The sequence below is a fragment of the Equus quagga genome, chromosome 17 (genome assembly GCF_021613505.1).
Source record: "Equus quagga isolate Etosha38 chromosome 17, UCLA_HA_Equagga_1.0, whole genome shotgun sequence".
NCBI lineage: Eukaryota > Metazoa > Chordata > Mammalia > Perissodactyla > Equidae > Equus > Equus quagga.
Window position 1 is genome coordinate 47,302,420 of NC_060283.1, and position 13,299 is coordinate 47,315,718.

The 13,299-nt window shown below is 44.7% G+C and overlaps 1 protein-coding gene across 2 annotated transcripts in view; it reads right to left on the minus strand.

Annotated features, from left to right (window-relative positions):
* The window catches only part of ACSL3 (acyl-CoA synthetase long chain family member 3), a 72,773-nt gene extending 62,572 nt beyond the window's left edge, over positions 1-10,201 (minus strand). Inside the window, exon 1 of one of the 2 annotated variants that reach the window (XM_046644059.1) lies at positions 10,049-10,201. The gene's annotated coding sequence lies outside the window, so the exon portion shown is untranslated. The remainder of the gene's footprint in view (positions 1-10,048) is intronic. The other variant, XM_046644058.1, reaches the window with a different exon arrangement.
* Between the last annotated feature and the right edge of the window lie 3,098 nt (positions 10,202-13,299).

Consider the following 13,299-nt stretch of genomic DNA (forward strand, 5'->3'; position numbering starts at 1 on the left):
CTACTCAGCCAGAAAAAAGACAAAATCATCCCATTTGCAACAACATGGATGGACCTAGAGAGGGAATTATGCTAAACGAAATAAGCCAGACTGAGAAAGACAAACACCAGATGATTTCACTCATATGAGGAATATGAACAAACATATGGACAAAGAAAACAGTTCAGTGGTTTCCAGGGGAAGGGGGTTGCGGGGGTGGGCACAGGAGGTGAAAGGGAGCACTTACATGGTGACAAAAGAAATAATGAACAAGTGAAATCTCACAATGATGTAAACTATTACAAATTCAATAAAAAGAAAATGGGCAAGAGACTTGAACAGACACGTCACAAAGGAAGATATATGGGTGGGAAATAAGCACATGAAAAAGTGTTCAAAAAAATAATAAGTAAAAACAGAAACTTTTATGGTTGAAATAGAAACTTTTCATAATTTTGGCTAAAAGGATACTGAGTATTTTACAATCCAGAAACGTCGATGTAGAAAAATGAACTGTTACATACCTACAAAATCCATTTTAGAACCAAAATTATATTCAAAAGGCTAAGAACTACTGATGCAGCAGCCAGCATAGTTAGTATCTAGTAAAACCCATGGAAATATCCCAGTGAATTCCAAGTAGCAAACACACATATGGACACACAGGGGGAAATGCACAAAGCTAAACGATAAAATATCAGACACCTAAGAAAGAAATATAGCAGATGATAAAAACCCTGAGCCAAGTAAAAGGAAGCAGAAAGTGAGATAAAAGAAAAAGGATCTGGATGGAGCAGCAGACCCTAACACTGTTGAACAAGAAAGGATTACAGACAAGGAAACTGAGCTCCAGAAAGGATGGCGTGGACAACGCCGTGCTGCCAGACCCCAAATGCTCTTCCTGCAACAATGCTGAGCCCACAAGGTTCTCTTCACTTGCTGGCTGCTCAGTCTCCCTTCCTAGTCCTAGAACCTTCCATTCATTCAACAATTACTTTCTGAGGGGAAGGAATCAATAAATAAATAAGTTTATGCAAGGTCTTAACTGCTTTTGTCCTCCAAGTCTCTGTTTTTTGCTTCCCCGCCCCCACCATGTGATCTATCCTCACAGCTTCCAGAATCCCCCTGAACAGTTGATGCCTCCATTTTTTTTTCAGGTATGCTTTTTTTGGTGAGGAAGATTGGCCCGAAGCTAACATCTGTTGCCAATCTTCCTTTTTTTTTTCTTCCCAAAGTCCCAGTACATAGTTGTATATCCTAGTTGTAAATCCTTCTAGTTCTTCTATGTGGGATGCCACCACAGCATGGCTTGATGAGCAATGTGTAGGTCCACACCTAGGATCTGAACCAGCAAACCCCAGGCCACCCAAGTGGAGCGCACCAACTTAATGACTCAGCCAAGGGGCCAGCCCCTACTGCCTCAATTTTATGTCAGTCCTACTCTTCCCCAACTGCTCTGGACATCCTGATTTGAGTACCTTCCTCAAACTCAACTCCTTCTTCAAATCCAATCCATGTCTGATTTTGCTCAGCTGACCTTTCCCTGCTGCTCTGGCCAGGCACAACCTCTTTGCCCTCTGCTCTGCTCATTCACATTAATAACCATATGCTGCACGTATCTTCACACAGCTGGAACACTCCTGTCCTCAAGGAACTAGTATTTCCTAGTGCCCTTTAAATGACATAGGCTTTTATTTATAGGATGGATTCACTCACACACTGGATTCAGAACACCTTGTCCCTGCTTAATAAAAAACTACTTCTGAAGGACAGAGGAAAACAGAACCAAAAAAGACAGGCAAGGAAACTTTTGGAGGTGATGGATGTGACTATTACCTTGACTGTGGTGATGGCTACATGGGTACATGCGTGTACGAACTCGTCAAACTGTATACACTAAATACGTGCAGATTTTTGCAGTCAAGCGCTGCGTAATGACATTTCAGTCAATGACGGATGGCATGTATGATGATGGTGGTCCCATGAGATCAGTACCATCCAGCCTAGGTGTGTAGCAGGCTATTCCACCTAGGTTTGTCTAAGTGCACTCTGATGTTTGTGCAACGACAGAATCACCTAACAACATATTTCTCAGAACACATCCTAGTTAAGTGACGCATGACTGTATATCAATTAAAGGACAGAGAAAGGAGGGAGGAGGAAGAAAGGAAGAGTAGAGAAGAAAGAAAACAGGAAAAAAGGAAAGTAAGAGAGAGGATAGAGGGAGGCAGAAAAATTGGGAAGCAACTAACATAAGGGGTCAACTGTGTGCCCTCAACTACTATCAATCCTTATGGTAACCCTTTGAGGTAAGAATTACAATCTTTATGTTAGGGCCGGCCCAATGGCGCAGCAGTTAAGTGTGCACATTCCGCTTTGGCAGCCCGGGGTTCGCCGGTTCGATCCGAGGTGCAGACATGGCACAGCTTGGCAAGCCATGCTGTGGCAGGTGTCCTGCATATAAAGTGGAGGAAGATGGGCACGGATGTTAGCTCAGGGCCAGTCTTCCTCAGCAAAAAGAGGAGGATTGGCAGCAGTTAGCTCAGGGCTAATCTTCCTCAAAAAAAAAAACATCTTCATGTTACAGAAATTGAAATGGAAGGCTTAGAAAGGCTAAGTAACCAGCTCAAATTTACATGGCAAGTTTTACACACATGGATGGCAATGATTCCTTCTCCACTCAACAACACAACATTGATGATAAAAGATAACATAGAGATGCTACCTGAATCATCATGAAGGTCATATCACAAAAAGTATTTAGGGGCTGGCCCCGTGGCCGAATGGTTAAGTTCGAGCACTCCACTGGGATAGCCCAGGGTTTCACTGGGTGGGGACATGGCACTACTCATCAGGCCATGCTGAGGCAGCATCCCACACGCCACAAGTAGAAGGATCCACAACTAAGAACATACAACTACGTACCAGGGGGCTTTGGGGAGAAAAAGAGAAAAAATAAAATCTTAAAAAAAAAAAGTATTTAAAACTAACAAGAGGAAACTACCCATGTTAGTTATCTGAATGAGAAGTACACCATGTCAACCTACTTTCAATGTGCTTTACAGACATTTCCAGAAAAGTGAAGCACAAGATAAATCCTAAATTACTGATGTTAAAACATAACAAAATCTAGTTAATGTCCCTCAATTTACAGTTTTCTGCTATTTACATTACCTCTTCTAAATTTCCATTAAGAAGATGTTATAATATATTAGACATTTCCTCAAAGTATATTTGTATTTGTGAAGATGTTAATGCTGCTTCCAAAGGGAAGGCAATAATAAAAACTGACAGCTGGGCTGGTGGCATAGTGGTTAAGTTCATGCACTCCTCTGGCAGCCCAGGGCTCGCAAGTTCAGATCCTGGGCATGGACCTACACACCACTGACCAAGCCACTCTGTGGCAGCATCCCATATACAAAATAGAGGCAGATTGGCACAGATGTTAGCTTAGGGCCAATCTTCCTCACCAAAAAAAATAATAATAAAAAGTGAGTGGACAGACTTAGAAAGAAAATACTGCAAACTCTAAAAGTAAATAAAATTAAAATACTTAACATTTATCAAGCACTATGTGCCAGGCAGTTATCTCATATAAATCCTTACAACAATCTATAAGTAGATTGTATTATCATCTCTATTTTACAAATGAAGAAACTGAGGCATGGGGAGGTTAAATAAGTGGCCCACGGCCACACAGCTAACAAGTAGAGCCAGGATTCAAATCCAAGCAATCCTAACTCTGAGTCGATGTTCGCACCTACCAAATTAAAAGGCACACTTTAGAGGAAAATTCTTAAACAAGTACTAACATACAGAACTGGCTAAATCAAAAGGAGACTAACAAAAGTTTCCAGGAGGAAGGGCATGTGTGAATTATCCCTACAGTCATTTACTGAATTAAAAATGAAATAACATTAAACATACATCTGTAAAACTTATCTACTAAGAAAAACAAAAAAATGAAAACAAAGAAAGTAAAATTAAAAGAAAGGTTAGTTAAAAGAAAAGTTAGCAAAAAGAGCTTTAGAGGAAAAGAATCCATTGTGGTTTTGTACTATGACAGACAAAAGAACCTTGAGTCAGGGGCCAGCCTGGTGGCATAGTGGTCAAGTTCGTATGCTCCACTTTGGCAGCCCAGGGTTCGCAGGTTTGCATCCTGAGCACGGACCTACACACTGCTCATCAAGCCATGCTATGGAGGCGGCCCACATATAAAACAGAGGAAGATGGGCACAGATGTTACCTCAGGGCCAATCTTCCTCAGCAAAAAAAAAAAAAGTACCATAAGACAAATAACGAAAAGATTGGAGGAAGGCTGAGATAAGAATATAAAGAACAAAGAAAAAGGAACATATGAATGACTACTGCATCAAAAATGGATTAGACAAGGAATTTTGTTCAGGAATATAGTAATATTTGTAAAAACAAGAACAAAATGGAAACAATCTAAGGTCTACTAACAGAGCGAAGGGGAAATAAAATGTGGTATAGCCCTAAAATGCAATACCATGTCACAGCAAAAATAAATGAACTAAAGCAACACGTGCCCACACTGATTAAGTGATATTGAGCGGGGAAAAAAGCATATTAACAAGCGCACACAGCACACCATCTATATAAAGTTAAAAAGTACATGGTACTGCACACTGGGGATACATACATGTGCAGTCAAACTGTAGAGAATGCATACGAATAATAAACACCAAACGCAGAGCAGTGGTTAACTGGAGGATTTGGGGAAGGGAGTGAGCTTCCTGAACTGGCTTAAACATTATGTAATATTTCTCAGAGGGAAGGCAGGTCCCTATTTTTTAAAAGGAAGAAAATGGAAATTGCAGATTATGGCATCACAAAATGTTTTATATTCCTGATCCACAAAATTCCACAAGGGCAACGATAACGGCTCCTGTGAGGGAATGTTAAAGCAGAACGTATCCTGAAGCTCAAGGAGAAAATTCTGGTCAAACTCTCTCATCATGGTTTGTTACTCCTATGTTCCCCTGTAACACACAGGGCTTTCTTGGGGGCAGGAAACTGTGTGTGATTAAAATAGACATAACACTGTCCCTGTCATCGTGGCTCCTTTCTAGACATAATGCCTTCAGGGCCCAGTTGCACTTGATGCCAAACTGCCAGCCCCGAGAGGACCCTCCTCTCCACGGCACCTGGGTCAAGAACATGGACTCTGGAACCCAAATGCCCGGGGTGAGATCCAGTACACGCTGGGCAAGTCACGTCGCTTCCCTGGGCCTCAGTTTCCCCATCTGTGAAGTAAGAATGACGAAAAACCTAGCTCCTAAAATTGAGAAGAAAGTGAGAAGAGCACCTGGCCAGAGGAAGCACTGCGGAGGTGCTGGTTCCTATCCTTATTCCAAAGACCACTCGTTTAGAGAAACAAAAGCTAGGCTTCATATTAGAGAAACGTAATTAAGTTTGGCTACTTTGCAAATCAAATAGAGCATAGAAAAGCTGACTGTGACAAGACAGAAAACGGGCAGCTTTTCAACTCCTGAACAATTAATGTTAGGACAGCTAGATATGCTTTTTATTTTTCTACCAATAGTCTTTGTACTGTGATGACATCTCCAATTTGTACACACACACACACACACGCCCCTGGTCCAAACTCAAGGTCAAACAGTCTATTCCCTGGCTCCCTGTCCACCAGGCAAGGGCCCGCTCATCTCGGATAACCGGGCTCTCACCTTCTCGGGGAAGTCCCCCTTCTGTCTCCCCGCGCTCTGCTGCTCTGTACTCTTCCTGCACTTCTAGCAGTTGCCACCGCCGTCCCGCCGAGAGCACACTGTAACACATCTGCGCTTCCACCTTCTTCCCTGACACCATACAATGCTCAACCCCTCCTTCCATGAACTGTGACCTCTCTGAGAGCGGGACCATCTAGATCATTTTCAAATTCCCAGTGTCTGGCCAGACAGGCACTAAACAACAACATGGATGAATAAATCAATGCCCCTACGTATCCTTATAACAAATACCTTCATAGACCAGCAGAAACCTCTATTTGGAGGTGACTTATCCAAAAGGCTGGTTATCGAGGTATCTTCAGTTCTAAGCAAGAATTAGCAGATCAGCTGAGCCCACGATCATCCATCAATTCTCCATCCCTCAAAATGGGAAACATCAGAAGTATGCGAGTAAACATACTCCAGTAAAAACAAAAAGCTAAAACTTTAAATAAAGAGAAGGATTAAGGCACTTAAAATGTTAAGAAAACAGAAACAGTCTGAAAACTTTTTCTTATGAAACTAAAAATAGCATGCACGGAAGAAATCACAGGACGACGTTTATAACATCTGCTTTTCCAGAAGAGAAATAAACTTTAATCAAAAGTCAGATGAGGGGCCAGCTGGGTGGCACAGCGGTTAAGTTCACACGTTCCGATTCACTGGCCCAGGGTTCACTGGTTCAGATCCCGGGTGCGAACTTATGCACCACTCATCAAGCCATGCTGTGGCAGGCGTCCTACATCTAACGTGGAGGAAGATGGGCAGGGATGTTAGCTCAGGGCCAGTCTTCCTCAAAGGAAAAAAGTCAGATGATAGTTTATATACTATTAAAGTGGATGAAATCAAGACTAAGTCACACACTAAATCAATTTCAAAGGATGCTCCTGTAGTGAGGTTTTCTAAAAAAGACCATCACGAGTCAGCTAAAGTTGGGCTGAGTTTTAGGAATGTAACAGTTCTTGGCAATTTTTTGGAAATGGCTCAAGGCTCCATGATAAGGGACTGGTTCCTGTCAAGGGGGTTTCGGGCCTGCCCTCTGTTACTATAGAAGAGGAGTCCCTCAGCTGTGCTCTGGGCCCCACCCGCTCCCAGCCTCTCAGGAGCTCTGCACAGACTAAGTTTCCTCCTCTGTATTCAGCCTCTCCCTCTCAGCCTTCACCTTCCCGTCAGCACTGAAACATGCTCGACCCTTTCCTATTCTTGCTGTCTCGACTTTCCTCACCTTCCGCTTGCTTCTGCCCCTCACCCCACCCCTACCACCACATCAACATCTCCTGAGAGGGTCCCCCAGGACCTCCGAGTTGCTCAATCCCGTGGACAGCACTCAATGTTCCTCTCAGGGGAGCATTCCACAGTACTGACTGCTCCCCCTGGTGGCAGGGACGCCTGCTTCTGGCTGTCCTCTCGCCTCCCTGGTCCCCTCTCCCGTCTCCTTTGCAAGGCGCTCAGCTTCCTCTCCCTGGCTCCAATGCAGGCCGCCTCAGTTCTTATTCTAGTCTCGCCACAGGCAATCTCACCCATGTGCATGGTTTCAGCCACCACCTCTACACTGACGACCCCAAAATGGTACACTGTAATCCCCCAATATCTCCTTCTCCCACCCCAAACACCATTAATCACCAGATCTGGCAATTTTACCTCCAAATCTCCACTTTCTCAATTATTTCTGCTCATGATATAAGGCTCTTAGAGGATCAAATGGGCTAATATATAACAGCACTTTTGAAAAAGTGGGGGGCGGGGGAGGAAGGACTTAAAGCTAGGTAATAGTATTCATTAAATTGAAATCTCCTTGAAAGCAGGAACTTTATCAAATTCACCTTTTTATTTATTCCACATGGTACCCCTAGCACAGTGCTTCGCATGCAGACGGCATTCAGAAAATGTATAATAATGAATTATTTGTACTGGCTTAGTACATGAACTGAAATATTCACATATTTAACTGCTTATATTTCTCAAGTCACGTCATCATTTTTGTCTCCTAAGAGGGGAGAATTTTAAATTAAATCACTCTGCAAAATGTAAACCACACTGGATACTTTTGATAATTACGATGCTGATATCTAATGTTGGAAAGACCCGTCACCTCTTTTGGCCTGGCTTTCCTGCAAACATCCACACCCCATCCTCAAGGCCACATCTCACGTAAAGATTCCCTCTTCTCGAATCTTGATTTTGACAGAGGAAAACTTAAGTATTACAGGAATATTTAAGGTTTAAGCACCCTGAGAGCAGGCAGAATGACTGCTTGAAAATGTTCCCTATTTCGTTGTCATGTCTTGTAACGTGAGTGGGTCTGACATTCAGGGCAGGAACGGACATTGGGAAATAAAAATAATATTGCTGCTCAAAAGTTCTCAAACTCTTGCATTATACATATTTAATTACAACCTCAGAATGCAAGATTATCATCTAGCAAAATTTCACCTTATCAATTTGAAAACTCTAGACTAGATTTTCATCTAAATCACAATCCTCATTATAATCGTCATTCACACACTATTCTTCCTTCATTGCACATATCATAACTTGTAATTACATATTTATTCATATGATGATTTCCTTAGTATGTTTCCTCCGTGAGGACAAGGATCACATCAATTCTGTTCATTGCTGTATTCCCAGCACCTGACAGGGTACCTGACATAGCACAGGAGTTAAAAGGCTCGAGTTGAGCAATTAACTGAATGAGCAATAAACTAGTCATCTGAGCAGAACCAGACAGAAATGAAGCCCTGAGAAAGATCTCGCGGCTTTAAGATCAAACCCCCTCAAACCAGAAGGAGCACAATCTTCCCCTCATAATTTGTCCATCCTTCGTTTCTTCCACACTTCTTTCCTCCGAGGACATGTCAGACTCACGAAATATTTCAACTTCAAATCATCCAGTCCAAATGTCTTACAAATCCAGTAACAAAGACGCAGGATGACTTGTCCCCTTGACCCTTACATCCAACAGACCTCTCTGCCCTACACCCAACCACACTGCCCTCCTGCAGAACCAACCCTCCTGACAGAATAAGAGCGAAACCAGGAAAAGTCCAAAGAAAAATGCCAGAATGACTAGAAAGGCCTTACTCATCCCTAAGGGTGAGAAGTGCTCGGGAAGATGCCAGAAAACAAAAGAGCACACTCCCACGTCCCGTGCCAACACCTCTTCCCTGTAATAACCTTCTAATACACTTTCAGGAGCAACGCAGCACCCTTTCACTCTGGGAACCGATCTGGGGAAACTAACAAAGGTGGTGATGATCCTGATCATCCAACCACACTTCTCCCGGCCACCCTAACAAAACCGCCCCGTGGCAACCGCTCAGCCAGCCACCAAGGCGGGGAGCCTCATAGAGTGGTGAGACAGGCCCGTCTGAATCCCAGCTTCTCCTCTTACTTGCTGTGATCTGGGGCGAGCTGACGTGTCCAGTTTCTCTAGCGGGTATAATGGGAATAATCACCGCTCTAGAGGATTGTGAACAGTACAAAGATACCATGCGTCAAGTATAAAGATACAGTGCATGGCATATAATAAAGACAATAAATGTCAGCTATTGGTCATTCTACTCAGCTGTAACCCCTTTCACAAGGCCTGCTCCCTCTCTAGCTTCCATATAATTTTAGAGACGTTGCTCCATCCTTTCCATTTTCGAGGGGCCGTATGTACAACAGCTTAGAGCTTTTTTTTTTTCCTAAAACCAGCACGGGCAAACCAGTTGATGTCTCCGCGCCCCGGCTTCTCATCTGTGAAATGGGCCTGATAACACCCACCCCACAGGATCGCTGGCGGTAGGCACTCCCTCGGTGTCACACATTCTTTTACTGGTGTGTAATTAAAACGCACTGAAGGGAGAGGAAATCTTCAACTCTCAACCCCAAAATTGCAGTCTTCATCCCAGTCCCGTCACCAGAGCTCGCGAGGCCAAAACACACGCCAAGGTCGACCCATCGCACACACCCCTCTGCTCTTCACACCCCGCCCGCCCTTCCCGCAGGGGTTTCCGAAATTGCAGGGCTCAGTCTCCCCCCAGGGACCGCGTCACCGGCGATCTGATGAAAGGTGCCAGTCCCCACCCGCGCCCGCCCGCAGAGCGCCGGGAGGGACCCCGCGCATCCTTCCTCCCCCGGACGGCGCGGCCGCTCCGGCAACGCGGCCCCCGCGCACGTGGGCCCTTCGGCCGAAGCCCCACGTCACCGATCCCCGGACCCGGCCCGGCGCGCACACCCCGGAGCCGGCGGGGCGGCTGCGTCCCTGCTGGAGGCCGCGGCCCGGGCCGGCCGCACGCGGAGGCCGCGCCGCCCCCCACAACGGGCGCCGCACTCACCGCGACGCCGGGGCCGCGGCTCCTCCGGCCTCGGACCCGCGCCGCCGCAGCCGCTCTGCGAGAAAGCGAGCGCCCGCCGCCCCGTCCGCCGCCGCCGCCACCTCGTCCCGGCCCGGCCGCGGCGAGCCCCCAGCGTCGCTCCCGGCGCCGGCAGCGCAGCGTCTGTTGAGCCGAACCTCCCGGGCCGCGCCGCGCGGCCGCGCTCGTTGCCTATGCAGAAAGGCCGCCGCCCATTGGCCCGCGGGCGGTGGCGCGTGCGGGGCTGGGCCTATCGAATGCCGGCCCGGAGCGCGGCGCAGGCGGCGGGGGCGGGCCGGGGTTACTACGGGTCATTCGCCGGAGCCGCCGCCGCCGGGACCCAGCCGCAGCCGGCGCGGGGCGGGGCCGGGGTCGCGAGAGGGGCGGGGCCGCGGCGGGGGAGGGGAGGGACGGGGCGGCCGGGTCTGCAGGATGCGACCCCACCCCCGCAGAAAGACTGCAGACTCCCTGTTGTGGCTGTCACGCGAAAATCTCAATGTAGATCCTGAAACAACGTGCATCTTATTTTCGTTCTGCACTGGATTCGGTATCCTGTTCTTGCACACGTTTCTATCCCATTTGGTAAAAGGAAAATGATTTTTGGAAATGCCTGGTGCGAAAGGGGGCTCGAAAATCCAAAGCAGAGTCCTTTATTACTTCTCCTGTTTTAGCTTCACCTAACCCAGCAAGGAACCAGCCTCCCCTAAATGCACTCATTATTTTTACAAGTTTGATTTTTGTTTTGAAAGGATAAAGTTTACTCCAAATTATTGGTTTTGGACATTCTTCTTAGGAATCTAAAGTGTTTCTGTGTTTTAAAAAGTTTGCCATTATATCCCATTTTAGACACTACAGAAGAAAAGTCATCCAATGCGGGTAGACTCCACCCCAAGCGAAGAAACAAACAAAAAAAAGCACAAAACACGAATGACTAAAACAACAGCTACAGTGCATCGTAAGAAAGATGACTTTCATTACCCTGGTAATACTAGGATTCGGCTTTTTTTTTTAAGCCAACATATTATTTAGTTGGTCTGTGAACAAAGTTATAACATTACATCAGATTTGATACCACAGGAAATAAAAAACTGATTTGGAGTGTTTTTTTTTTTTTTTTTTTTTTTTTTTTTGCTAGTGAGAGAGCTAGAAATAACTACTTGAATTGAAAAATCTCCATGCGATGCAAAACTTTTAAGTAGGTGAAAGGTGACATTTATGAGCCAGCCTCAGGCTAAGCAGGAGCTCACTTCCCAAGAGAATCTGGAAATCAGTGAAGCCACCTGAACTTGTGGAGTGATGATGCCCAGAGCAGAGAAAGCTCACTCCTCTTGGGCCCGAGGCCAATTGGGCTACCTAAAGGAACGGATACCTGTCTCATGTAACCTACCCTTCCACTGGAAAATGTTGAGTTGCTTGCTTATCTGTTGAAATGCTGTCAGAGGATACACCTGAAGATAAACAGAATGCAGAATTTCTTATCTGAAAAGCCCACCAGCATTCTGCGTGCAGGAGGAAGCACGTTTTAGAACTGGTAGTTCCAGAACCAGGAAAAGCCTCTAGAAAAATAAATAATCTCCACGGGAGGAAAACCAATTTTGAACCTTTTTTTCTATCAATAAACTTAAAGGGGACTAGGAGAATTCCAGCAACATCTAAATATCTTTCTATGTTATAAAATATATATGTGTGTATACACACACACATATGTATAGATGACATATATTTTTAAAAGAAAATATTTTTGGAATTAAAATTCTAAATTCTCATCTTGTTTGCTGAGGCTAAACAGAAATGTAATATTTCTGGTCTCTAGATGTTTTGTTTTTTAAATAAAATAATACATGCACAGTTGCTTTTCTTTTAGAAAGGGTTTCAGTATATTTTTATTTTTATTTAGCGCTTTTCAGAGTTATGGAATTTGGCTGCATTTTCCTTCTTTTTTAGAAAATTCAATTCAGAAACCATAATGGCCAACTGAATGGAAACATCCAGCAGTTCCTTTAATAGTTTTGTTATTTCTCCAAGTTACAGAGGCATTGAGAGGAAATGTCTTTGTAATTCTCATGAATACCTAATGATCTGTTTCATGGGAAGCGTTGCAGAAATAGTCAACTACTACTACCATTTTCTGTAATCATAATAATGTAAAACCAGGACTAGCTAATGTTTAAAGTTTTAACAGAGACTGTTTTGTTCTTTCATTTCTGGTGGATTGGGGTAGAGGAGAGAGCTGAGGTGGCATATAATACTATAAGTTTTGAGATGATGGCTCTGGCTTCAAGGAGCAGAATGTTCAACAAAAACCAACTTAAACTATGACTTTTATTCACCTCACATAAAGATAACTCAAGAGACAGAGCTAGTCCAAGATAGATCCAGGGACCCTGCCACGTCATTGAAGACCCAAACTTTTACCATCTTTCCCTTTTCATCTCAGCATATTAGCTTTATCCTCAGGCCATCATAGTCACAGATGGCAGCCACAATTTCAAATGTCACATGAAGACACAGCAGCATCTGGCCAAAGAATAGGGGCATGTTCCCTGAATGCTACTTCTTATTAAGGAGGAAATCCTTTCTCAGAAGGCTCGCAACAGACTGCTCCTCAAATCCCATTGGCCAGAATCGTGTCACATGTTCATATCCTAGCTGCAAGGGAGGCTGGGAAAGTGTCAGCATTTTTGGTCTCTCTAATGGAAGGCAGGTACCATCAGCACAGAAGCAGTCGTGGGAAAGAATAAATGCGGAAAGGCCTCATCAGCAATGTCTGCCAGGGATATGGCCTCAAAATACCCATCTCTCACTAAAAGTGGATTAAATAATAAAACCATCTATCTCACTTAAAATGTCCAGAGGAAGCCAATTCCATGGTTGCTTCAAAGGCTCACTGGTGTCATCAAGGACTCTGCCATTCTCAGTGTTCATGTTCTCTCCCTTTATGGTTATGAGATGGCTGCAAATGCTCCAAGCGTGATCTTTACAGAATATATCCAAAGCCAGAAGGGAAAGGCAGCTTCTCCTACATGTCAGCATGTGTTTACTGGGGAGCTAAGTCTTCCCAAGATGTACTCAGCCCACTTCCTCTAACCCAAGCACTAGCGAATGAAATTATCCTGATAAACGAAGCTCAACCATAGATCATCTACTAGGGCTGAGAGAGAGTATTCTGGCAACTGAGGACGCAGCATCATTTGACCTTTGGTTCAAAGTACATGCCAAATTTGAAGGACAAA